The following is a 24,484-nucleotide window of genomic DNA, read 5'->3' as shown; positions in this document are numbered from 1 at the left end:
TACCAGAATGATGGGAAGGCAAAAGTATTGGTAAGGACAGAAATCTGAAGCATAGTACATCAACTGTCATACACGGTAGAGGCAATGTGATGGCATGGGCCTGTGTGGCAGCCAGTGTAACTGGGCTTATTGATGATGTGACTGCTGACAGAAAAGCAGGATGAATTCTGAAGTGCACAGGGCTATACTCTGTGCTCTGATTCACACAAAGGCTGCAAAACCGATCGAACAGCTTCACAGTCCAACTGGATAATGACACCAAAAGCTTCCGAAGAGTTTCTCAAGGCACAGAAATTGGATATTCTTCAGTGGCCAAGTCAGTCACTTGGTTTAGACCCAATAGAGCATGCTTTTCAGTCATTAAATATAAATCTGAATGCAGAGAAACCCACAAACAAGCAGCAATGGATTTCCATCCATCCATCAGTATTAAAAAACAGCACTTATATTTAAATGTGTGTTACTTTGTCCAATTTATTTTGAGCTTCTGAAACTGGAGGACTGTGTGTAAAAATGGCTGTAATTCCTAAACAGTTAATGCAAATTTCCACTAACACTGTCTGAACTAAAGCCAAAGGTATGCACTTCAATCACATCTCTAATGTTTGATTTAAAATCCACTGTGGTGATGAACAGAGGCAAAACACCAAAACTGTGTCAGGGCCAACAAATTAGGGGCTTAACTGTGTGTGTTTTTCCTTTAGTTTGGTCACACACGGTGCTAACAAATGTGAACATGCAACTTTACCTTCTGCTAGTATAGGCAGGCACAGCAGTTCCATACACATTAATACAATTATACATGACCACAATCTCTTCCAAGTTGGCCCAGTTAAGGCACTTATTCTCCACGCTGCACTCTGACAGTTACCGCACTACCTGCTACTTGCAGTTTAATTTCCTTCACCCACACAACCTTTTGCATAATTTACTTTCAGGTGTGGTTTTAAGAGCTGTTCGTGTTCATTCAGTGTTGTGTTTCGAAGGTTTGGAGTGGCAGGTGGTCAACTCAAGGACAGTCTGTAGCAAGCTGCAGAGATTTGTTCCAGCCTGTCACCTAAGACCGTTTTGACTAAAATGAAATAATATCCACCATTATATGTGATTAACTGTTAAATAATAAAGTTCGGGTAGTCATTTGTTATATAACATATTTTGTATATAGTAAAGCAAAATTTGTATTTCTCAGACAGAGAAAAATTTTAGTTACAGTTCATTTTGGGGGCAAAGTCATTCAGAGATAAATTCTGCAATCCTTGAAGAAAAATATATATTTTTCACCTCGTGCAATTCAGTTATTTTGAAAAGATGGTTTGAGATTGCAGAGTTAGAAAATTCATCCAGTCGATGTATGAAGAACCAATTTTATTATGTGAATACAGAGTGCAGAGTTGATTCAGAGGCTTTGACCTCTTCTCACTCAGCGGAGAAACATTTCTAAAGCCAATACACAATATATCACTTGTGTTGTCATTGTTATTTGATAATGTCTATTTTGTGCAGTCATTCAACTGGAGAGTCTCCAAAACAATGACTACAACCTTGAGAGAAGTGTTGCAAAATTTATTATCCAAAACAGTCACAATACTCCGGCAAGGGTATTAAATTGGTCGCCTACGGTGTGTGTGAATCGGATTGACAATGCATTGCTAATCAAAGAGAGAAAAATAGATTGAGCCACTGTAACTAATTCATAGCAACAATGCAAAGACCATCAATGTGGGCGGCAGCAACACAATGCAGAAAGTAGCAGCAGAATGCAAAACATCTTTCAAAAGCAGACACAATAAAACAGCCAGCTAAACTGACAGGATTAAATCTTAAAGATCTCTGCGTTTGTGCTGATAGCACACGCAGAGCCCAGATAACACTTTACATAATTAGCATCACCTAAGCTTCAGCTTTGTGCTCACTGGTTGTGGGTAAGAAACATTTCTTACTTTAGGACTGAAGTGCATCTGATATGATACAAGTTCTTGGGTCACAAGTATCAAAAAAATGTTTTTGATTAACATATTTTTAACAATTTTAAGAACAATCGAAATAGAGGGGAAAAAGTATCTATCATGTGCTGACCTACTTTGAAACAGTGGCAGTAAAACTCAGTAGCCAACTTTGAGTCACACCTTTGTTTGTGCAAATGAATCAAACTAAAAGCCAACTGTGTTCATAAGGAAAACATATGGCAGCCTAAAGGCTTTAATAATAGTAAACATGGAATAATTTTGAACAGCTAATCTGCCCGTGCGCTGCATTTTATTTTATTTATTTATTTTTTAAATGGATTGGATTCCATAGCTAGGAAGACTAAAGGGCAGCCATTAATATGTACACGCCAATCCTAGCTCAGTTCAGGAAAATTAAGAGGATAAAGCTCCAGGTAATACATGCAGGCAATGACGCACATATTAATACTTGTAAAATAAAACCTGCACAGTGAGGGATTGTCTCTGGGCAAATCTATCTCAGATGTCCTTGTTCATTCGGACTGATGGGGGAAAAAAACATACAAAGTTATATAACGAGTTATCGCATGCACTTGGCAGGAATGGCAAGGCACCTGTGCAGTCTGCCCAACTAAAGTCTATGTGTGGGAAACACAACCTTTAGTTCTCATCAGAGCTAAAATTCCCCCCACTCACTTTTTATACTGAACTATGTGCTTTGCAGTCAAGCCCCCGTTTCAGGCAGCGCAGAAAATTGCTTATGAATTTGTTAACACCGATAATAAACATTAACCTCCTAGGATTTGGCGTCCACATATGTGGACATCACATTTTGGGTTATTTAGACCAAAATACTCAATTTTGCTCTACAAGGGCCTGATATCCACTTACAAGGACATTATACTGCTACTGTTCTATCGAAACTTTAAATGAATATCCTCATATGTGGCTCTCATTTTTCTTAGAAACAAAAATCAGGTAAAAAAAAAAAAAAATCTGGTAATTCTTTGTTTTTACGTTCACCGGGTCCCAATATGCTCAAATATCAAAGAGAAATTAAAAATGCATGCTGTGGAAGAGTTTGGGTCTCATGGTCGAACTTTGCATAAATAATGATGAAAATCGAAGATATTTTCACAAAATTTGCAAAATGCCATATATATCTGGAGAACACCTTTGACAGTATTCAAAATGAATAATAATTTCAAAAAAAGTATTTCTCCTGTGATTTTCTAACAGACATTGAAAATGATACTGTATGCTTTTATTTGGTTTATTCACCCTGTGGGAAGATTGTGGCTTTGAAATGAAGAGAATCTCAGCACCCTTTTCTCGGTCCATTTGATGCTAAACATGCAGTGACAGCCACTATAGAAGTGACCCACCGTTCTTCCATCTAGCCCTCATTATCCGCGCCATGGCTGCTGCGCCTGCATCCTGTTTCATCTCATTCTGTCTTAAACTTGGGTCTACAGCATGAAACCAGCACCCTGTGTTATGTGTAGCGCGCATAAAAATGTATGGGCTCACGTGTAGTTTCAGGACATCAGAGGTCCTCATCATGAAAAGAGATTACAGGCAGACTTTTTTTTAGTTTATTTTTTATTTTTGGATATTTGCTCTTCACGTTAAAATCAGGTTGTTAAAAAGTTTACAGGGATCTCAGCATCTTACCAGGGACTGGCTGCTTAGAAAGTGAAGCTGTTCTCTGAATTTGATATTCCATTCATCCCATAAACTAAGCATCATCTTTACTTTTTCATCCAGTTCAGCTTTGACATTTTCATTTTGCAAGTAATCCATCTCCGTCTCAGTTGGCAAAAGATTTTGTCCAACGAAAACGTTTGAAGAAGGCGAAATGACAGTCGGTTATGTGGCTTCATTTAATAAGACGACATGTTTTGCACTTTTAGTCATGACTAATTCACAGGCTCAATGAGCCCCTCAGAGTTTCCTACACATCAAAGTAGAAACAGGCCTAAGAGTGCTTTGCTTTATTTATTTTATAATTTTCTCATTTGAGTCTCACGCTGTCCTCACTATTTTCTGCACTGCCCGCGATGCGGACGGGCATGATGAGGTAAAATACCTTCAAATGGGTCAGCAGAGAGACCAATCAGCCGCAGCACCATCTGTTCCTCTAATGACTACCTGGCTGCTCTGTGATGTGACACGGTTGGCTGGAGAGGCTCCATAGAAAACGTTCTGTCATTAAGCCTCTGCATTTCCACCAACTCTGCACAACTGATGACACCTGATCAGGCCTGTCTCACTTTTTAACATACAAAATTACAGCCTCAGTTCCTACTGCTGCCGTGCCCCTTCATCACTGGGGACAAAAGGAGTCAGTGATTATTCCAGCGTGTATACAGTGAAACACAATGAACAGTATCTCCCTTTGTTCTCACTTTGTTAAAACTGGAATACATCCCAGAAAGACGCTGTCGTTTCTTACGCCCTGTCTGAAAATATTTTCAGTAACAAGTAATGTTACTGCTTCAGGATTTTGGCAATACTGTTCTTTGAGTGACACAATGTCCTTATTGTTTAAACTAGGATAAAATGAGACAACCTCCAACTATCTTAAAAGGTTTAGATAAATTAAAACATACTTCTTCAAATGTATGTCAAAGCTGACAGACCACACAAACTATTTAATTATTAACAGATACTTTAAAGGTAAATATTCTAAAAGATTTAGGAATCCTGTTTTTCGATTTATTGTTGATAAAGAACGAAATGTTAAATTGTCCATATACATACAAGCATTCAAGAAATCTACCACTTTGGTATCAAGTTTGTCTCATCTTGTGCTTTAGTTTTACAACCTGGCAGCATTTTATATTGCGACTATAGTGGTACAGCTACTATATTAAGGTGTAGATAGGCAGCTGCAGTAGCTTTAGCAGTAAAATATCATCTCTACAGAGTTTTAGTATTTACAAAAGTTTCAACTGAAGGTTTTTACAAACAAACTGATTAATGGGATTGAAAAATAATGAATTAATCAAATAGTTTGTGGCCTTTTAAGCGACAATAAGCAAAGATGAGATCCTGAGGCCACTGAATGAGATCCTCTTTCCTTTCTTTACTATATAAATTAAAAAATTCAGATTAATTAAGATTTTGTTCAGAGACACAAACCTAGCTTTTGTGATCTCAGCACCAAACCAAGCTCTGGAAACAAGGCAGCACACTGGTCTTAGTACCCTTAGCCAGTGTTGGGAAGGTTACTTTTAAAATGTATTCCATTACAGATTACAGAATACATGCCCTAAAATGTATTCTGTAACGTATTCCGTTACGTTACTCAATGAGAGTAACGTATTCTGAATACTTTGGATTACTTAATATATTATCATGCTGTTTACAACTACGTGAATGTGCTATTGCTGTGATTTATTACTGTTACTGAAGGTTCGCGGCTCTGAACCGTAGTAAAGAGACCTCTGACTAATATGGGTTCCGTGTCGGGCTCGTAGCCGAAAACTAGCTTTACTTTGTTGTCTGGGTCAACTTTGCTTGCGAGAGACAGAGAGAGGCGTTGAAAGGCTGCTACAACAGAACTTATTGTTTTGGAGGAAAACACGAACACGGTGTACAGTCGAGTCTTAATAGCTTACTTACAACTGGGCTCGTCAGGCACTCTTCTTGGCTGCAGTGGTTATTATTATATTTACATGCTTCCAGCTCCCGTTTTTGCTCGATGACAGCTCGTACTTTTCCTTTTTCTCCCTCCCTCGCTCACAGACACATAACGTGTATGGCAGTCCATTCTCCCAGCAGCACGGACTACACTGCCTATGATGCTACATTCTTTAGGGCTATGCTTGTAGCATTCTGCCTATTAGCTTAGCACAACAACAACAACAGGCGCTCTCTCACCCAGGAAACACGCAGAGAGAGAGCGTCACCCTGTAACCATGGCAACCGTAACACTGCCGCCTGGAACAACAGAACGTAGCTGTCAAACAAAACCCAAACAGTCCTGACCCGCCACAATATGAAACAGGGAAGTACCGCCGTGTAATCCATTTATTTGAACAAAGTAACTGTATTCTAAATACCACCTTTTTAAACGGTAACTGTAACGGAATACAGTTACTCATATTTTGTATTTTAAATACGTAACGGCGGTACATGTATTCCGTTACTCCCCAACACTGCCCTTAGCTAATGTGTTTATGTCTTTCCAGCAAGAAGTCAGATTCCAGTTAAGTTGATCTGCACTGACATTATGCCTCATAATCAATGAGAAACAAACCCCAGGACTGCCTGCAGCCTTTAGCTTTATATGGATATGGTAAGACATTAAGTGTGAAAGAATCATTATAATTCACACAAACAAGTAAACTATGATTTTCAACTGTATAATCCACAACACTTCCCAGGGTTCCTGATTTACCTCAGCTGCATGACTGACAGTGATTGATTGAATAGTAGAGAAGTTCAGGTAATTTAATGGCTAGTAGACAATGCCATTTGTTCATCCAGAAGTACAGTACAAATGAATGAGTTTCCGGTTTATGAGGACATGTCAGGTCAGCCGATGTGTGTAAGCCTGTGTGCCAGGACAGCCTAGATGTGATTTTTCCCCTGGCTGTGAGTTAATGCCAAAAATTCGGGGCACTCTCTGTAACACTGAGCACTCAAAGTTTTGTTAGCTTGACAATGTGCAGTTAACATTCTCTGCATATATTTGGGGCATTATATTTCTAGTTCGTGATCTTTTAGAGCATGGGTTGCGTACTTTGGTAGCCAGTCATGTTTGGGATAAATTACAATGCTTAAAAAATATCAGCTCTGCTTTAATCTCATGTTTAAGAAACAAAGTGTTTGTATTTTAAATGGTACTTTTTTTTTACTTGCATAAAAGAATGAAAGTAACTTACAGTAAAATGTCTTAAATAAGTTGAAAGTCTTTTCTATTTTCCTGAAACATCACAATTATTATACTAAAGTACGAACCACATAAAAATGTTGATATATGTGAAAATGTGAAAGAGTCACTGTCGTGAATAAATTGTATTATGAAATGTTTAGGTCTTATAAGACTGTAGACATGGAAAATGTTTTGTACCTTCCTTTTTATATATTGGACCAGATTTTATTATAATTTGGTAAAAGACGTGTAATAGATATAGTTCATGTAGTTCAAAGTATTCATGTGATAACTGACTGAAATTAAAGCTGTCACTGGATACTGAGGCTCACCGAGGTTACGTATCTCATTCAGTACACTTGTATTTGGAATAGATGGAGAAATTTGTCACATTCAGAATTTAAACTAAATAGATACAGTGGGGCAAAAAAGTATTTAGTCAGCCACCGATTGTGCAAGTTCCCCCACTTAAAATGATGACAGAGGTCAGTAATTTGCACCAGAGGTACACTTCAACTGTGAGAGACAGAATATGAAAAAAAAATCCATGAATTCACATGGTAGGATTTGTAAAGAATTTATTCGTAAATCAGGGTGGAAAATAAGTATTTGGTCACCTCAAACAAGGAAAATCCCTGGCTCTCACAGACCTGTAACGTCTTCTGTAAGAAGCTTTTCTGTCCCCCACTCGTTACCTGTATGAATTGCACCTGTTTGACCTCATCATCTGTATAAAAGACACCTGTCCACAGCCTCAACCAGTCAGACTCCAAACTCCGCCATGGCCAAGACCAAAGAGCTTTCGAAGGACACCAGGAAAAGAATTGTAGACCTGCACCAGACTGGGAAGAGTGAATCTACAATAGGCAAGCAGCTTGGTGTGAAAAAATCAACTGTGGGAGCAATCATCAGAAAATGGAAGACATACAAGACCACTGATAATCTCCCTCGATCTGGGGCTCCACGCAAGATCTCATCCCGTGGGGTCAAAATGATCATGAGAACGGTGAGCAAAGATCCCAGAACCACACGGGGGGACCTGGTGAATGACCTGCAGAGAGCTGGGACCAAAGTAACAAAGGTCACCATCAGTAACACACTACAACGGCAGGGAATCAAATCCCGCAGTGCCAGACGTGTTCCGCTGCTGAAGCCAGTGCATGTCCAGGCCCGTCTGAAGTTTGCCAGAGAGCACATGGATGATACAGCAGAGGATTGGGAGAATGTCATGTGGTCAGATGAAACCAAAGTAGAACTTTTTGGTATAAACTCAACTCGTCGTGTTTGGAGGAAGAAGAATACTGAGTTGCATCCCAAGAACACCATACCTACTGTGAAGCATGGGGGTGGAAACATCATGCTATGGGGCTGTTTTTCTGCCAAGGGGACAGGACGACTGATCCGTGTTAAGGACAGAATGAATGGGGCCAAGTATCGTGAGATTTTGAGCCAAAACCTCCTTCCATCAGTGAGAATTTTGAAGATGAAATCAGGCTGGGTCTTCCAACATGACAATGATCCAAAACACACCGCCCGGGCAACAAAGGAGTGGCTCCGTAAGAAGCATTTGAAAGTCCTGGAGTGGCCTAGCCAGTCTCCAGACCTCAACCCCATAGAAAATCTGTGGCGGGAGTTGAAAGTCCGTGTTGCTCGGCGACAGCCCCAAAACATCACTGCTCTTGAGAAGATCTGCATGGAGGAATGGGCCAAAATACCAGCTACTGTGTGTGCAAACCTGGTAAAGACCTATAGTAAACGTTTGACCTCTGTTATTGCCAACAAAGGTTATGTTACAAAGTATTGAGTTGTATTTTTGTTATTGACCAAATACTTATTTTCCACCCTGATTTACGAATAAATTCTTTACAAATCCTACCATGTGAATTCATGGATTTTTTTTTCCACATTCTGTCTCTCACAGTTGAAGTGTACCTCTGGTGCAAATTACTGACCTCTGTCATCATTTTAAGTGGGGGAACTTGCACAATCGGTGGCTGACTAAATACTTTTTTGCCCCACTGTATTTATAGGAAATTACAAGATGGGTAAATTCTTCAAATGAGCGAAAATTGCAAGTCTGTTGCAGATATGTTGCCGTCTATATGCACAGAAATTTGCATTAAACAGAAGTTCACATTGACTACTTTCATTTAGAAACCAATTAGAGGAGAAATTTGAAACATAAATTAAAAAAAATAGCCCCACAAATAGTGATTCAGTTACTGCATGATGGCAGTTTAACCAGAAAATGACATAGGCACTCAGCAAGCTTGCTTTTATAGGAATATAACCAGAATGCAGGCAGAGGGCAACCAGCTGAGTCAACTTCCATATTGTAATAAGATGTATCACAGATGAGTTGCGCTCAATGTGGAGACTGACCCAGATTGATTGCAATGTGTCTGTCTGTGTTTATATATTAGATGGCAATTACTTGTAACCCTTCATCAGTCTGCCTCAGAATAATTGATTGCAGTCCACGTGAGTCAGAATCCATTTGTTGAGTGATAGGCTGTTGCATGTTTAACCTCTGGGTGACCAGTTGGTCACCATATCTACTTACAGTCAGTCGTTGAATGTAAAAAAAAAAAATGTAAATGCAGTCACCGGACAGGAACATATTTTTCCCAGTTGCAGGGAGGTTGCCATCCTGTTATTACTGTAATATGACTTAGCCTTAAAAAAAATAAAAAATACTCGGGTGGTTTTGTACGGTCACATGTCAGATGTTCTTAGTGTAGGAGTTTGAAATCCATAAACCTACTTTTTTTCCTTGGTGTCTGTTTAACATAGCATTCCCTTTAGCACAACTAACATTCATCGGTCACTCGATTGAAGTGATATTAGATGTGAATATCAAATATTTAAAAATTCAAAAGTGTCATCCCACCTAGTGACTTCATAGTGTACTGGTTTACCTGTTCACCGAACAAGCAAAAGGTCCCTGGTGTGCTTTTGGGAGGAAGCACAAATTCCTTGGGGATTGTGTCATTTTTAAGAAAAAAAGACTTGAGTGGCAGATCTGGATTTGGGTTGAATAAGTAAAAGACATCACTGTGTAATTAGGAGTAAGTCAGTAATTAGTCCTTTTACTTATGTATTTCTATTTGGGATAGAAATGCATAACTCAATCCACATGGTATCTGAGGAATCAAGCTACCAGTCCAGCAACAGTTTGGAGAAAACAGCTTCCCGTTTTCACAGAGCGTCCTAAAGGTCATTTATACACATACAACAAAGAAAGTGCTTCCTGGACTTGCTGAAATACATCTTTAATAAAAGCTCCGTAAGATAAAAACTGAACCAGCAGCCCTTTATACTAATAAAAGTACTATTCAGCATTTATAATCACACATAGTCACACATAAGTTGCTCATAGCACAGCTTCAGTAGTGAAGGGGATATAGGTATGGCATTTTTCAAGAAAAGGAATGTCTCTTCCTTTTTCTACTAAACATGTTTGAGTTCAGTGTGGAGTGTCTCCACTCCCTATAGACCAGTTTACTTTTAGAGCTGTCTGTTGCACAGCACACAAAAACAGCTTGTCCAAACACAAAATGGCCACCACAGGAGGGCCCCTCACTCATTTCAGTTTATTGAAAATTGCAAGAGCCTTAGGCAGTAAGAGAGAAGTATAAAGGGAAGGCTCAAAGGAAAGCAAATGCATGCAAATTTTGGTTGTGTAAAGATGCTAACATACTAAAGTGTAGAGCCATTGTAGTGTATGAGTAATTTAATATAAATTAATTCTTTTTTTTTTTTTTTAGCACTGAGCGGTCTCAGTAATCAGGGTTTTATTTATCTCTGCTGCTGAGATTAAAGAACTTCCAAGGAGCTTATAAATTATTGAATTACTCGGGTCCTAAACAGCAGTGGTGCACGCTATGCCCTTATCTAATCTAATCATTTTTCACCCGTAAACAAGCTGTAGATATTAGTACAATCAGATCAGCAATCTCATGTATACGCTACAATTATTTATTGCATTTTGTACCTTCACTACACGACGTCAGAATAATTAAGTTACTGGCTATCACAGCATTAAATCAGCAGCCCTTGAGCATATGTTTGCAGGATGAGCAGATACAGACACATTAGCCAGTTCTATAGAAACAGTAGTACACAAAGTGGCTGATCTGATTGATTCAGAGCAGCCGACCCCATTGATGTACCATTTCACAACGACAGTCTAATGGGATCGTGTTAATTAACAATACCATTATTCTATATTGCATTTCCCTCAGATCAGTAAAGTGCAATAAACTGTTTTATCTATTTTCATAGTCTTCCAGCCGCCTGTGATAAATTGAGAAATTAGTGCGGGTTATTCATTTTATTTAGTTTCTTGACAGTTTCCATGGAATCCAGAGAAACGCTGCATGCTATTTCCTACAATTCTTGACATTTCCACGGCACCACTTTCCTGTGCTGCGGCATTAAATGCCCATCAAACTAACAGCCTGTAAAAACATTTCTGGGATGAATTACAGGTGTAAAAGTGAGCTGTGAATTTAGAAAGCTTTCTGCAAGTCATTGTTTGCTCTAAGTTTTGAAAGTTGCTTCAAATATTGATGAGGTGGTTGACAGATTAAAACTGGCAAGGAGCTGCACCACGACAGCATGTCCATTGCAAGCTGTAAAGTTGAGAAAAGAAAGAAATTTTATATTCTGTGTGTAGCATGCTGCACTGGGTGCCTTTGTTGAAGGGAACCAACAAAGGTGGGCAGTGGCCGGCATTTGTTTTGAGATAAAACAGAAGTCCCCAGTTGATTTTTTTTTTGTTTGCTCTGCTTTTAAAATATTCAACTCAACCTCATTGCTAACACCTGATAGCAGAGAAGAGTCCCAGAAGTACCCACTGAGTCGGAAACTTTAACTCTTCATCCCGCCTGTCATTCCTGTGTCAGCGTTATTACGCTTCTTGCACTGAGTACATGCCTGCCTGTCAAGTCAGGGAGAAACTTGGAAATGAATCTTATTGTTTCCGACACCGCTAATGGTTTATTTACAGCCCCAGCAATAGTTTCTGTGTCTGAAGGTGGATCCCTTGGAAAGCTTCATGTTCCGGCTTGTTAATAGGTACATTTGTGTCCCAGAGGAGTGGAGATGCTCGAGGACAACCTCATGCAAGCAAACAATTAGTTGCACTGGAATTAACTGTTATGCAAAATATAACAAAAACAAAAGCGCAGCACAAGACAGAAAAAAAACATGGTTATGTTTCCTGGAAACTGTATTTATATATTTCTACTTAACTCGGGTTTTTTAAGTATGTTTTGAGGCAGTATAATTGCTGCTTGGATAATATTCAGTGGAGCCTTTTTTTCAATGCTTGTCGTTTTTCTCATGAAATTCACTTGAACAGTATCCACTTCATATACCTAATGTTGTACACATTATGTCTTATTGTGTACTAAAAGTGTTACTAATCCTGTTGATATATGTATATCATCCTAGCAGTTCAGAGCCAACTCTGAACACTATATGATTTGGCAAGTATAAAAAAGAAATATCGATTTCCTCGTCTTCAATTCAGGGTCACGGAGGGGGCTAGAGGCTAACCTAGCAGTCATAGGGTCAGAGACAGGGTACACCATGGCAGACTATTGCAGAGCTAACACAGATAAACAGAACCATTCCCAGTCATATTCACACCTATGGCTGATTTAGAAACATCAGTTAGCTTAACCCCATGCACCCATGCATGTTTTGGGGCTATGGGAGGAAGCCAAAGTAGCAGCAGACACAAGGAGACCATGCAAACGTCAGCCATGGATTTGAACCCAAGATCTTGTTGCTGTAAAGTAATGATGCTAACAACTGCACCACAATGCCACCCCGAGCATCATGTAATAATGGCAAATAATACGGGAATATAATTAAGGGCACAGGGTTACTTGCAGTTGCTATGATTGCTCTGTTTGTCTCGCAGCACATAGTCGTGTGAAAAAGAACGTTTTCAAGGTGCCAGGGTCCTGTGGCTGCAAAACAATCCCGATTCACCACCCCTCTACCACCAGGGTTGACAGTTGATATTTAGAGTTTGTCAAATGTGGTGCTGTATTATGGCCAGACGTCTCCACTTTGGTATCGTGTGTCCAAATGACATTGTTGCAGAAGTCATTTGGTTGTTTAGATGCAGCTTTGTAAACTTAAGCCATGCTTCTGTGTTCTTTATGGAGAAAAGAGGCATTGTTCTCACAACCCTTGCAAACATAGAATACTTTATCTTTACAGATTTTATTGTCCTGAATTTTAACATTTACTATGTAACTCTTGAGCTTTTTTGCAGACTGTCTGAGCATTGCATGTTCTGACCTTGGGGTGAATTTGCTGAGACATCCACTGCTGGGAAGATCGGCCGCATTTTTCAATGGCTTCCACTTGTGAATCTTGCTCACTGTGAAATGATGGACTTTAAATTGTTTGGAAATGACCTTATAACCCTTCCCAGATTGATAGGCAGCCACAGTTGTTTCAGTTCTTTGTTGATGTCTTTTGTCCTTGGCATTGCGTTAGTACACACGTAAATGCTCCAAACCAGCACAGACAACTGACAAAACATCTGCTTTTGTAAAGATGATCACACTTGGTGATGGCCAATTAATTTTGAGTAGTTTTAATTCTCAAGATTGGACAGACGTAGACAAAATAAGGTATCTTATTAAGTCAGCCACCGTGAATGTTGCCTGCTTAAACAGGCTGGTAATTTCACCTGGAGCAAGCCAGTGGAATGGTAGCTTAATAACGCAGATGGGGAAAAACACATATCCGCCTGTCTGCTTTGTGTCTTCTGCCTCTCAAATTTTAAAACAAGCTCTCATTTACATTGTATATTTAATCATCATCAGTTAGTCTTATTAGTATTTGTTAATATATTCATTTACTTCAAGTTAAGAATATACCCATACGATATTATCTCTCCTCTTCTGAATAAAGTAACAGTGAATCCTATTTATGTTTTGAATTTATCAAAAGTTTTCATTCGGCTTAATGTTGCATCACATATTTGATTGCCTGTATAGATTTCCCCCCAGTGTTTGGCTTGCTATAATAGCAGAACACAATTTAGATGAAGCCCTAAGCATAAAATATGTAAATGACAGCATCCCTCTAATATTTCAGTCAGGAAGCAATAAAGGCGAGAGTCTGTGGAAAATAGAGAATCTGATTGTTGTGTTCATCTGATTTTAAATCCTCTCCCTCTGTGTATTATTTGCTATGTGCATGTTAGGCATGTATGTACTTTGTTATTTGACAAAAAAAAAAAAAAGGTTTTTGGTTAAAAATCAGTTCCTGACACCTCATTTAGCAGTTATTGCACTGAGGTTGACCCACAGGAGCTCATCAGCTCGCTTAGCCTCAGGTGCTGATTTTTTCATGGCTTTCACACTATAGATTTATTTAACAGATAAGGGACACAGAGACCAGGTCAGTTCAGTGACTGAGTCTTGGTTGCTGCTCTCTAACCTCAATTTGAAATGATTTGAGCTCTGTGACATGGCATATTATCCTGCTGTTAGTAGCCATCATAAAATAGGTACACTGTGAGCATAAAGGGATGGACATGGTCAGCAACAATACTCACGTAAGTTGTAGTAAGAGGCCCAGAGTGTGCCAGGAAAATATCCCCCACACCATTAAAAGTCTGAACCACTGACCAATGCCAAGTTCTGCGCCACCATCGGAATGTTAGAGCAGAAATCAAGGCTGATCAGACCAGGCAACATTCTTCTAACTCTTTAAAACCAAGTGATATTTGATACATGAGTTTTAGTCAGTTTTTTAAGACTTCTACATGATCACTCATTTTTTTTTTTGCCCCAAAACTCCCCAAAAAAGTAACAAATACTATAAAAGTGTAAACTCACATATTCAAATGAATATTTATTTATTTGTTTCGTTTAATCAGAAGGTTGAATAAATACACACTTTTTTCAAAAGAAAAGAAATATTGAAATTTGTGGCAATTATTTCATGGTTCAGGTTTTAAAGGGCTCATCTTCTGTTGTCCATTTTTGTAGAGCCTGTTTAAACCGTTTCCTTTCTCAGCTGACAGGAGAGGCACTCGGTGTGGTCTTCTGTGGTCAGAGTAGTCCTTCCTATCAGAACAAAGCAGCCTGGCCATTCTCCTCTGCCATTAACAGGGAGAGCACTTTCATCTACAGAACTGCTGCGTACTGGATATTTTTTTAAGGCTATTCTCTGTGAACCCCAGAGGTGGTTGTGTGGGAAAATCCCAGATCTGCGGTTTCTGAAATTGGATATTTGCATTAACTCACAGATGAATAATTGTACCTGATAAACAAACAGATGAGTGCAAATTAGAGCATGCAACTTCCCAATGTATGCCAATGTATTTCTTCTGTTATCTTATCTTATATTAAGAGAAGGTGAACCCAAAGTGACATTTTATTTTTAAAGAAAAAAGACATAATATTGTAAAATCAATGTTTTTCTGTGCCACTGTTTAATTGCAGCAAGTTTTTAATTACAAAGTTTAATTTTCAAAGCTTTTTAGTTTCAAAATCATATTTTATAACTCTTTTATTTCATAGTAGAAGAGTAATTCTAGTTATGTGATTTAATTTCATATCAAACTTGCTGTTCAGAATGATCCATGATGAGTGATTACTGTTAGCATCAAAACAGGAAAGGAGTAGTAGCTTAGCAAAGCAAAAATAACATAAAAACATGAAGAAAATAAATGAACTGGCTCTACATATTCAGTGGTTTTATTTAAAGCCTCTTGTCATCGCTGTTGCCACATTATTCAGTAGAGGTCTGTGTTTTCTCCCTTGATATACTAAAGCCATCTGTGTTTCCAGAAGAGCAGCTCGTACAGTACACAACAGTTTTCTGCAATGTAACATTTATAGAGATGGAGTGATGAAAAAGCTTTATAGGCTCATTCATGTTTAAGGGTTCCAGTGTTATAGTTGACAAAAAGTCTTTTCAGCTGAGCTTTTTGCTTGATTTATGTTTAATAAAACCAGAAAAAAGGCTCATAAAATGTAGAGGTTCAATTGGGGAAAACATAAATAGTCCTAAAATGAGTGCATGGTCACTCTTCCATTTTTTCCAAGGATGATGAAGTCTCAGTTACAAGCAAGCAAATGTGGCTTTTGCCAATAAACTGCTGGGCGGGAAGATTTAAGGTTTTACCACTTGCTGTGCTACAATAGTCGTATTATTTTTTTCTCACATCTCTGCTTCATCAGGTGGTCCTGTCACCAGAATTTCATTAGCTGTATCATTCAATTTGTTACTAGCCAGGTCAGGACAAGGAGAGTCCAACCTTCATAAAACCAACAATAAATAAGAAGCAGGAGCATGTTCTTATTAAAATGTAAAGCATGTATTATAATATTATTATGTCCAAAGTCCTGCCATTAGAGTGACATGTCATTAAAAGTATAACTAGCAATTTTCGAAAGGTGTCAAGTCAAATGAAACCCAAAGTAATCAATTTAAATTTATGGCACAGGCCCTCCTTAATACTCCAGCTTTGTACGAACCAGTTAATTCAATCTGGCAATCTATTAGCTCTGAGACGTCGTTATTGGAAAAACACTTTAGAGACCTGTCTACAGATGGTCATGGGGCCATGAATCAAAACATTTTTGTTGTGTGCAGAGGAGTGCGTAATAGCCCTTTTTAGAAACTAGTCCACCAAACAGTCAACCTAGACGCTCGCAGAAAGAAATGTCGTGTTGATGAATGAATGTCTTTGTGCCCTGCTCCTCATATAATTTTACTGGTTGCGATATAATAAATCACGATAAATTGAATCTCTTCTGGTAGTATAGGCTAATTATGCCCCCCGCCACCCTCTCCGTTCCTCTCCCTGTTGTGTTTCTGTCGTGCTTCATGTCCTAAAGTTTCAGTGCCTAAACACGAAGCTGTGTGCACCTGTTCCTTCCTTATAAACCATTTTATTTCACCGTCTTGCTGCCAACTGGGACAATCTGTTCACACAGAATGGGACATTTCATTTGTGACAGTGTGACATCCTATGCTATGGAGAATGCTTGAAATAATAGCTCTGCAAAGGTCCGGGAACACACTTGAAGGCTCTGCTCCGTGCTATAGCAAGAGAAACAAAAGCAGAGACACCCACATATGACTTCACTCATATGGATAAACTGTGTGAATCTAAAAGATGGTGCTCATCATCTTCAGTATTACTTTTCGTCATATTGTTGGTACAGTGATTGGCAGTGGCGGTCCTAGCCTGTTTGGCGCCCGGGCGAACACTCCCTCTGGCGCCGCCCCCCCCCCCCCCCCCCCCCCCGCCCCACACACACACACACACACACACATACAATGAGAACAGGACAAATCAACAATTGACAATGACTAATTAATATTAAAATCTGTAACATAATGTATTGTTTGGAGTTTAGTCTGTTACTGTTACTATTTTTACCATTTATTCTTGGACCAACTGTAACGCACATAATTTCCTTAGGGATTAATAAAGTATTCTGATTCTGGTTTCAGGATGACCTGCCATTATCCAGTGACACATCTGCTTACCTGTATCTTTTGCTCGTTTCTCCTCCTCTTCTTTTCTCTTTTTTTCTAAACTGAGCACCTGATGGCTTTGAACTTTTCTTGTCCATCTTCCATTGGTTTTAATTTTGCACTCATCCCACCCAACACCCATCCCTCAACCCAAGGGTCACCACAACATGATCTAACAGACCTACACCTTAGTTCACAGATTCACTTTGTCTAGGGTGCATTTCTGAGATTTCACACAACCCAGGATTCAAATCATGAATACATAATGGGCTTGGATTTACAACATTATAAATGAAATGTGCTCTATTTGGAAGCAGCAGGCCCCACTCCCCTTTCGACGGCTTGTGTGTGAGATTTTAAATCATCAAACTGTAAATTATAAATTGTTATTGATCCCTTTAAACCGAGTCCTAAAGTGTATATTTATTTTCTTACTCTTCTTATATATATTGTTTGTTTACTTCCACTGCTGTAACTGAAGCTTCGTCGTCTCGTCTCTCTATATACTGTACTGTATGTAGCGGAGATGACAATAAAGTCAAAGTTTACTTTGACTTCATCAGCGAGCAGGCGCACCGAGAGCTCTCTCGCTCACTTTTCGTGTATAGAATTTAAAAAAAAAAACATCTGTGCAAATTATAAGTCTGTATCATGATGTCTGGTGTTTTCGTGTTTGTTGTTTTGTTTTTATTTTGTTTTATTTTGCGAGTTGGTTAATAGATGCTGCTCCAGCCAGCCAGAGAATCCCCCGCCGCCCCGCCCTCTCCTCCCTGCGCCGCAAGCAGCAGGCGCACCTCGCAAACGGAGGGCGTCCTTACTCCCAGCAAATGGGCGATAGAAAACCGATCGGTGCCTATGCCATTCCCAATATGCGCTGGCTGACGTTGGGGCAGCATGAGTACGAGCATTTTTTTTTTTTTCTGCCCGTGATGCCGCCCCCCACCACGATGCCGCCCGGGGCAACCGCCCGTGTCGCCCGTATCTAAAACCGCTACTGGTGATTGAATCCTGATCTCACCCATGATTAAAATACATTTTTTATTATCATTAGACCTGATACCTTGTCGGACACCTTGTCTGAGACTTGGCAGGTGCTTTTAGGCCTAAAATGCTGCTTTTAGACTAGTCCAATTTTAGTCAGTTAGATCAGTTGATTATACACTATACTGTATCATACCTGCAGGAGATGCTCATATATGGAAACCAATGCCATGAAACTCCCAGCACAGGTTTTTTGTGCTGATGTTAACATCAGAGGAGATTTGAATCAGCAGAGCCTTACTAGACTACTAGACTTTAGGTTGTCTGCTGCTTCGTGGCTGATTTGCTGTGGTTTCTACTGTAAAGCCTCCTTGTTTCCAATAAAACCACTGACTGCTGATCACAGAGGGAAGACATTTTTTGAACTAACTGTTACAGTACCATGATCGAATTCACGTAGCTCTTTAGAATGAGCCATTCTTTCACAAAATGCTTGTAGAGGCACACTGCATGGCCAGGTACTTGATTTTATATGCGTGTGGTAATGGGACTGAACACACCTGAACTGAAAGATTATTACGTGTGGTCCCATTTCTTTGTGTATGTATGTATATATAGTGTACTTGCATGCCTGGCAATTTTTTGTGGCCAGGTGGACCCATCCACAGTGATTTTACATTACAGTGCATGTTCACACGGAGCAGGCTTCAAATGGACTTGAAAGAAGTATAACTGGAGTCACTACTCGGCCATCATGTCTACAGCTGATTGTATGCATGTTCAGAGCATGTTCACTCCCCCAGTTGTCCCGATTACTTCACCTGTGTCTCGTGAACATCACCCGTTGGCCTTTCCCAGATCAGCTCTTTGAGTATAAATACTCCCTTCTCTCCCTTACTCTTCTGTATCGCATAAATGTAACGCATTACTGTAATAAATTCAGTAATTATATTACAGTTGCAATTATGTGGTTACCTGCATAGCAAAAGTTCTTCAGTTATCTGCTTGCTGGGCAGAGAGAAAAACAACAAACTTATGAATTACACTCTCTAGCAAGTAATTAAGTAACATACTGAAAGAATTACTTTTTAAAATTAAATATCCAAACAGCAGGGGTCATCCATCCCTCTGTGTTCACCTTGAGAAGCTTCTATGTTTTGGATTTGTTACTTTTGCTGTGCATTTGGGCTATGTTACAATCTAAATAAAAGCATTAGATCCTCTCCAGGGTCACCTTTGATATGATCACTGGAGTCAGAAAGATTCTTCCTCGGGCAACCATTTGAGAAACAAATCTGTCAATATATGTTAAAGTTACAAGTGGATACTTAAGTTTGTTAATATGACTTTTAAGCATCATGTCACAACAGTCTTATAACAGTCTCTGGGGTTTATTGAGTTGAAAAGCATACTATATATACTGCATTTTACTCTAATTCTTTAAAATATTTATTTTATTAAATATTTATCTTACCACTTTAGCTTATGAAAGCAAAATGTTCTCTAGAAACTGTTGCTGAAGAAGTTGCAGTAGAGCAGAAAGCATATAATTGCCCTGGGTCTCATTAAGATCGTTAAGATTAGATTGTGCTTTGGTTGGATTGTGTTTAACAATCAGGCCTAACATCTGCATGCCTATCACCTGTGCAGCAGTTTACTAGAGGCTAAGAAAACTGGCTGTTTGTACATATATTTTTTAATCTCAGCCACAAAAGTGGATTAAATGATGCACAATCATCCCAACCATCATCAGCACACAAGTGATTTATCAGTTGGTTAAAACACTATCAAACCATAGAGCAACAAGGCATTATAAAATTCTCTTTTGTTTTGCCGTTCAGAATCCTAAATTCATGCCTGACTCTTTCACTTGTATTAAAAAGCACTTTCTCTTGTATCAGTCTGACTCAGGGACAGATTTACAAGTCATTTAATCTCATCCTGGGCAGGTATGTAAGAGATGCAGACCAGCTTAGACATTTTTATTCTGAAAAGCCGGTGGAGGTTATGCTTTACAGCGAAATGAACAATCACATAATCACTGCCTCATTTCTCTGGTAGACTTTGCTTCAGTCTGGAGAATAAGATTTTAAGGTATCAGACTCAGGTGTCAGCTTTCTATCAGCCTGCTGTGATATATATTATGCATCTGAGCAAGTCTACATGGGCCTTGTGTTTGTGCAGCTCTTTGTTTTCACTGCGTCATTAGCCCCAGAGTAAACAGCCATTCCTCGTTCCTGGCCTTGTTATACTGTCTTCCCTGTGCATGACCCTCATCCCTCCTCTGGGATGAGAACATATTGACGCCTCTGTGTATTTCTCGTGTCTGAGTAAAGTGTTATTAAAGGGAACAACTGTTTACCACTGTAAATCCAATGAGATATAACAGTGATTTCACAAAAGGACCAGGCCAATATTGTGAGAAATAAGTTTGGCTGGAAGACACATGGGGAAAGTGAGGAGTAAACACATTTTTTAAGTCGGCCTCGGAGTGATGATCTGCCCCTATAAAGTAGGGATGTCAACACAGCCGTGTATTGGCGATAACTGTGTTATCGTGTCAATAAAGTGCATATTGTAAATAACTGTGCAGTTGTTCTTTTGAACAACTACAATTGCAACCTCTTTTGCCACCTGCATGCACCTATACTTTTTTTTTTTGTAAAAGTCTTGTTTATATCATAAACATTCATTTTTGACCATAATATCCAATTCATGACACTGTTTGTCTACAGTTTGTTTTCCCTCACACAGAGTTTAAACAAAAAAATTGTTATTGATTCATTTATAGCGCCGATTTCTCACAGGCTTATCTTCCATAAAGCACTAATTCATCTGATAGATTATTTTCTACAAAGGAAAATACATTATTTTGCAAGTGTGGTCTTTGTTGTGGCTCAGTTGTCTTTTAGTCTAACAGAGTCCTTTTGTATGAGGGTATAGACAGCAGGTAATTACACTCTATTGGTAAATGGAATTAAAGTCATGTCATTATGGCTATATTTGTCTGTTCAGGCTGCTGTTACAGACATGGCCCTTTAAGGGTGAAGCCTGATGGGAAATGTATTCAGGATGTGTGTAGCGGGACGTCCGTGTGGGTGTGTGAAGAGAGAGAGAAAAAGGGACATAAAGAAAAGTAGTAAAATGAATATAAAAACTTCCTCGGCAGCCAGAGTGTGACGGTGATGCTCGCTGTGAGTAAACTGTATTTAGCCCACTGTACGCGTTGTTTGTGCCTTGGAGAAGAAATAAAGTTCGGTAAAGCAGTTTTCCTACGCCTCTTTCCATCTTTTCACTAGTGGAGTTGACCTATACAGTAAGCAAGTTGCCGGTTGTGCCAAAAAGTGATTGTCTGCCAAAAACTGATTTCCGGTATTTGCCAAAAAGTGATTGCTCGTATTTGAACTGCTATAAGTAACTTGTTGGGCTATAATATGTGAAACATGTGTCAAATGCATCCCTCATGGATGACACAAAGTCACACTGAGCCACAAACAACATTCCTGTAACAAGGTAGAAGGCGCAATCAGTTTTTGGCAGTGACTTTTATATAACCATTATTTATGCAGTTAAAAAAATCTCATTAACATTAAAAATGTCTTTTGTAAGAGTAAGTTGGCCAAGAGGACAGCGGAAATGGCAGCAAATATTACAATAGTTCTGTAAAAATATTGGATATTGAATATCGGATTGGTTATAATGTAAGTACAATAACACAGAGTTGTAAAGAGTTGAAAAAGTTGAAAAAACAGATAATTTTTTAATTCTATATATAACCCCTTTGTAAACGCTGTTCACCGAAGTCTATATACCAACATACGTAAAGATATTACACATAAAAAATACACGGAAACATTGGAAATCAGTTTTTAGCACAACACCTGGCTACGAGCCAGTCACGGAGCCTTCAAGTAACTGCCAGAGGTTTCCTTACTACGGTTCGGGGCCGCGGATCAGGCGCTGTAACACTGCTTTCCAGCTTTGAAGATGGGTATATATGGGGCTTTACTGCATTTTGGCCGTTCTCCTGTGAAATGCGTAGTGTGATCTACCTTGAACAAAAGGAAAAGTCAGCGAGAGCTTAAAAAAGCTGTGAGACATGATCTACATGTTAACATATCCTTTATGGGGAGCTCAGCCACCTGTGCAAAAGGACAGCCAAATTCCATCTCAGCGTCCATGCAGCAGAATGACTGCTCAGAAAATAAACAAGCGAAAGACATCTGTGGCAGGCAGACTGTATAGCTGTGCAGCACAGAACAAAACAGGGGAGGGGGCATCCCAGGGGAGGGTCCTATCATGGCACAGTGTTTCCTTTGTGCCACCATATCGCGCTGCAGAATCCTGCCAACCCCAGAGCTCTTTTAAACCCCAGAAGAAGAGAGATTGTAAAGCATACTTTTGCTTTTTGGTTGAGTTTTTTCTGTTTTGTTTTTTTTAAAGGGCATTTTTCTACTCTTGTTAAATGTCAACCTCCACACTGGGATGATGTACTGAATGCTGAAAATGCTGTCTTTTAGATTACGGCACAAGATCTGTTGCTCAGTGATATGCAGGCATGAGTATTTAATTCAGGTTACAGTAATAAAGTGAATGAAAGGTGTTATTGTTTTGTCTGCTTAGACAAAAAAAAGTGATCGGATGTCCTGAAGTAAACGTTTAAAGTTGTATTTTTTGGCGTTTTCAGTCTTTATTCTTAAGTGTAGTGCAGAGAGTAGACAGTAAAGTGGGGAGAAGGGAAATAGTCTCTGCCTCTGCAGTTATCTTTGATATATGGGTCACCCACTCAACCATGTAAGCCGTATTGGTGCCCGTGAAGTAAATTTTATACAGGTGTGCTGTACCTAAGGACAGATTCATATATGTTTGTTTTTTTTTCATCTCAGTCCACTTGATATTTCTACCATACTGCCACCTCACATCCTCACAGCAGGAGGGTTCTTTTCAAGAAACGCTGTATGTGGCAGGCTGAGGCATAGACCCAATGTGCAGGACTTAAAGCAGAACTGAACTGAAAAACAGAAGCTTTATTGCTGGACTTAAAGGAAAATTACAAACTAGGAAATTTGGAATGGAATAAATAATCAACTAGGAGATTTAAACATGAGGGAGACACACAAAATGATGGAGATTGCGACAATGTACAGAAGGAAACAGAGGGCTTAAATACACACAAGGAATTCAGGGAGATTAAATACACCAGGGAACACAGATGAACTAAATCTGACTAACAAAACTGAACACGACACACACAGGACAAGTTACTGTCACGCAAAAAAAACCAGGAATTCACTAGCACTGAGACACGGACACAGTGAGATGACAGAGGCGAGACAAAGAGACTCGCGGGAGACAGAGACGAACACAGAGGAAGCAGATTGACAGAGACGTGCCTGTAGAAACAGGACGTAAACAAACTCTAAGACCACTGGGACTTGACACAAGAAGCTGGGGAACACTGAGGGAGGAAACTAATACAACTTAGGATAGAATGCTAAATCCAATATTAAAAAATGTGATTTGTAATCTAAAGTACTTTCAGTCCTTTCAGTGGTGAGTAAGATAGAAAAGAGCTGTATAAACAACCCATACTTGTCAGCTGGAGATGTACTAAGAATATCTACCATCCATCCACCTTCCACCACTTATTTAGTTCACGGTCTCAGGGGGACTAGAGCTTTAGTGTCAGTGGATAAGCTACTGTGTAATAATCTAATAGTGTTAAAAACTATACTGTTGTACATTTTGCTTTTATCACACTTTTGTATTCTTAGTGCAAAGCCTTTCTTTGTAGGAGAGTTTTCCAATTAGGCATTACAATGACCAGACTAATGTTGGCGAGGTCCCCTCACGAAGCTGAAACATCTCTGACCTAGCCTTGTGCTGTTTGTGGGCTGTTTGTGGGTGCATGTTCCTCCTGGGGAAAGTTGCTGCCCTGAAGCTTAGTCTGCAACATTTTTAAGTGGATGCTGAGTATTAAAGAAACACCTACATAATGACTGCCAGGTCCCAAGGTTTCCCAGCAGAGCACTGCATTGTGACAAAGTGTTATTCAGTTCATCTGCCTGTGGTTTTAAGGTCGTACTTGATCAGTAATAGTTACGTTAAGTAATAAAAGAGATCTGAACACTTTTACTAATGTGCTAAA

General features: G+C 39.3%; 1 protein-coding gene across 1 annotated transcript in view; it reads left to right on the top strand.

Annotated features, from left to right (window-relative positions):
• The window catches only part of b3galt1b (beta-1,3-galactosyltransferase 1b), a 59,417-nt gene that overhangs the window by 31,796 nt on the left and 3,137 nt on the right, over positions 1 to 24,484 (top strand). The gene's annotated exons all lie outside the window — the stretch shown is intronic.

The sequence above is a fragment of the Neolamprologus brichardi genome, chromosome 16 (genome assembly GCF_056152115.1).
Source record: "Neolamprologus brichardi isolate AB-2024 chromosome 16, ASM5615211v1, whole genome shotgun sequence".
NCBI classification, from domain to species: Eukaryota; Metazoa; Chordata; class Actinopteri; order Cichliformes; family Cichlidae; genus Neolamprologus; species Neolamprologus brichardi.
This window is presented reverse-complemented; position numbering and strand designations above follow the sequence as displayed.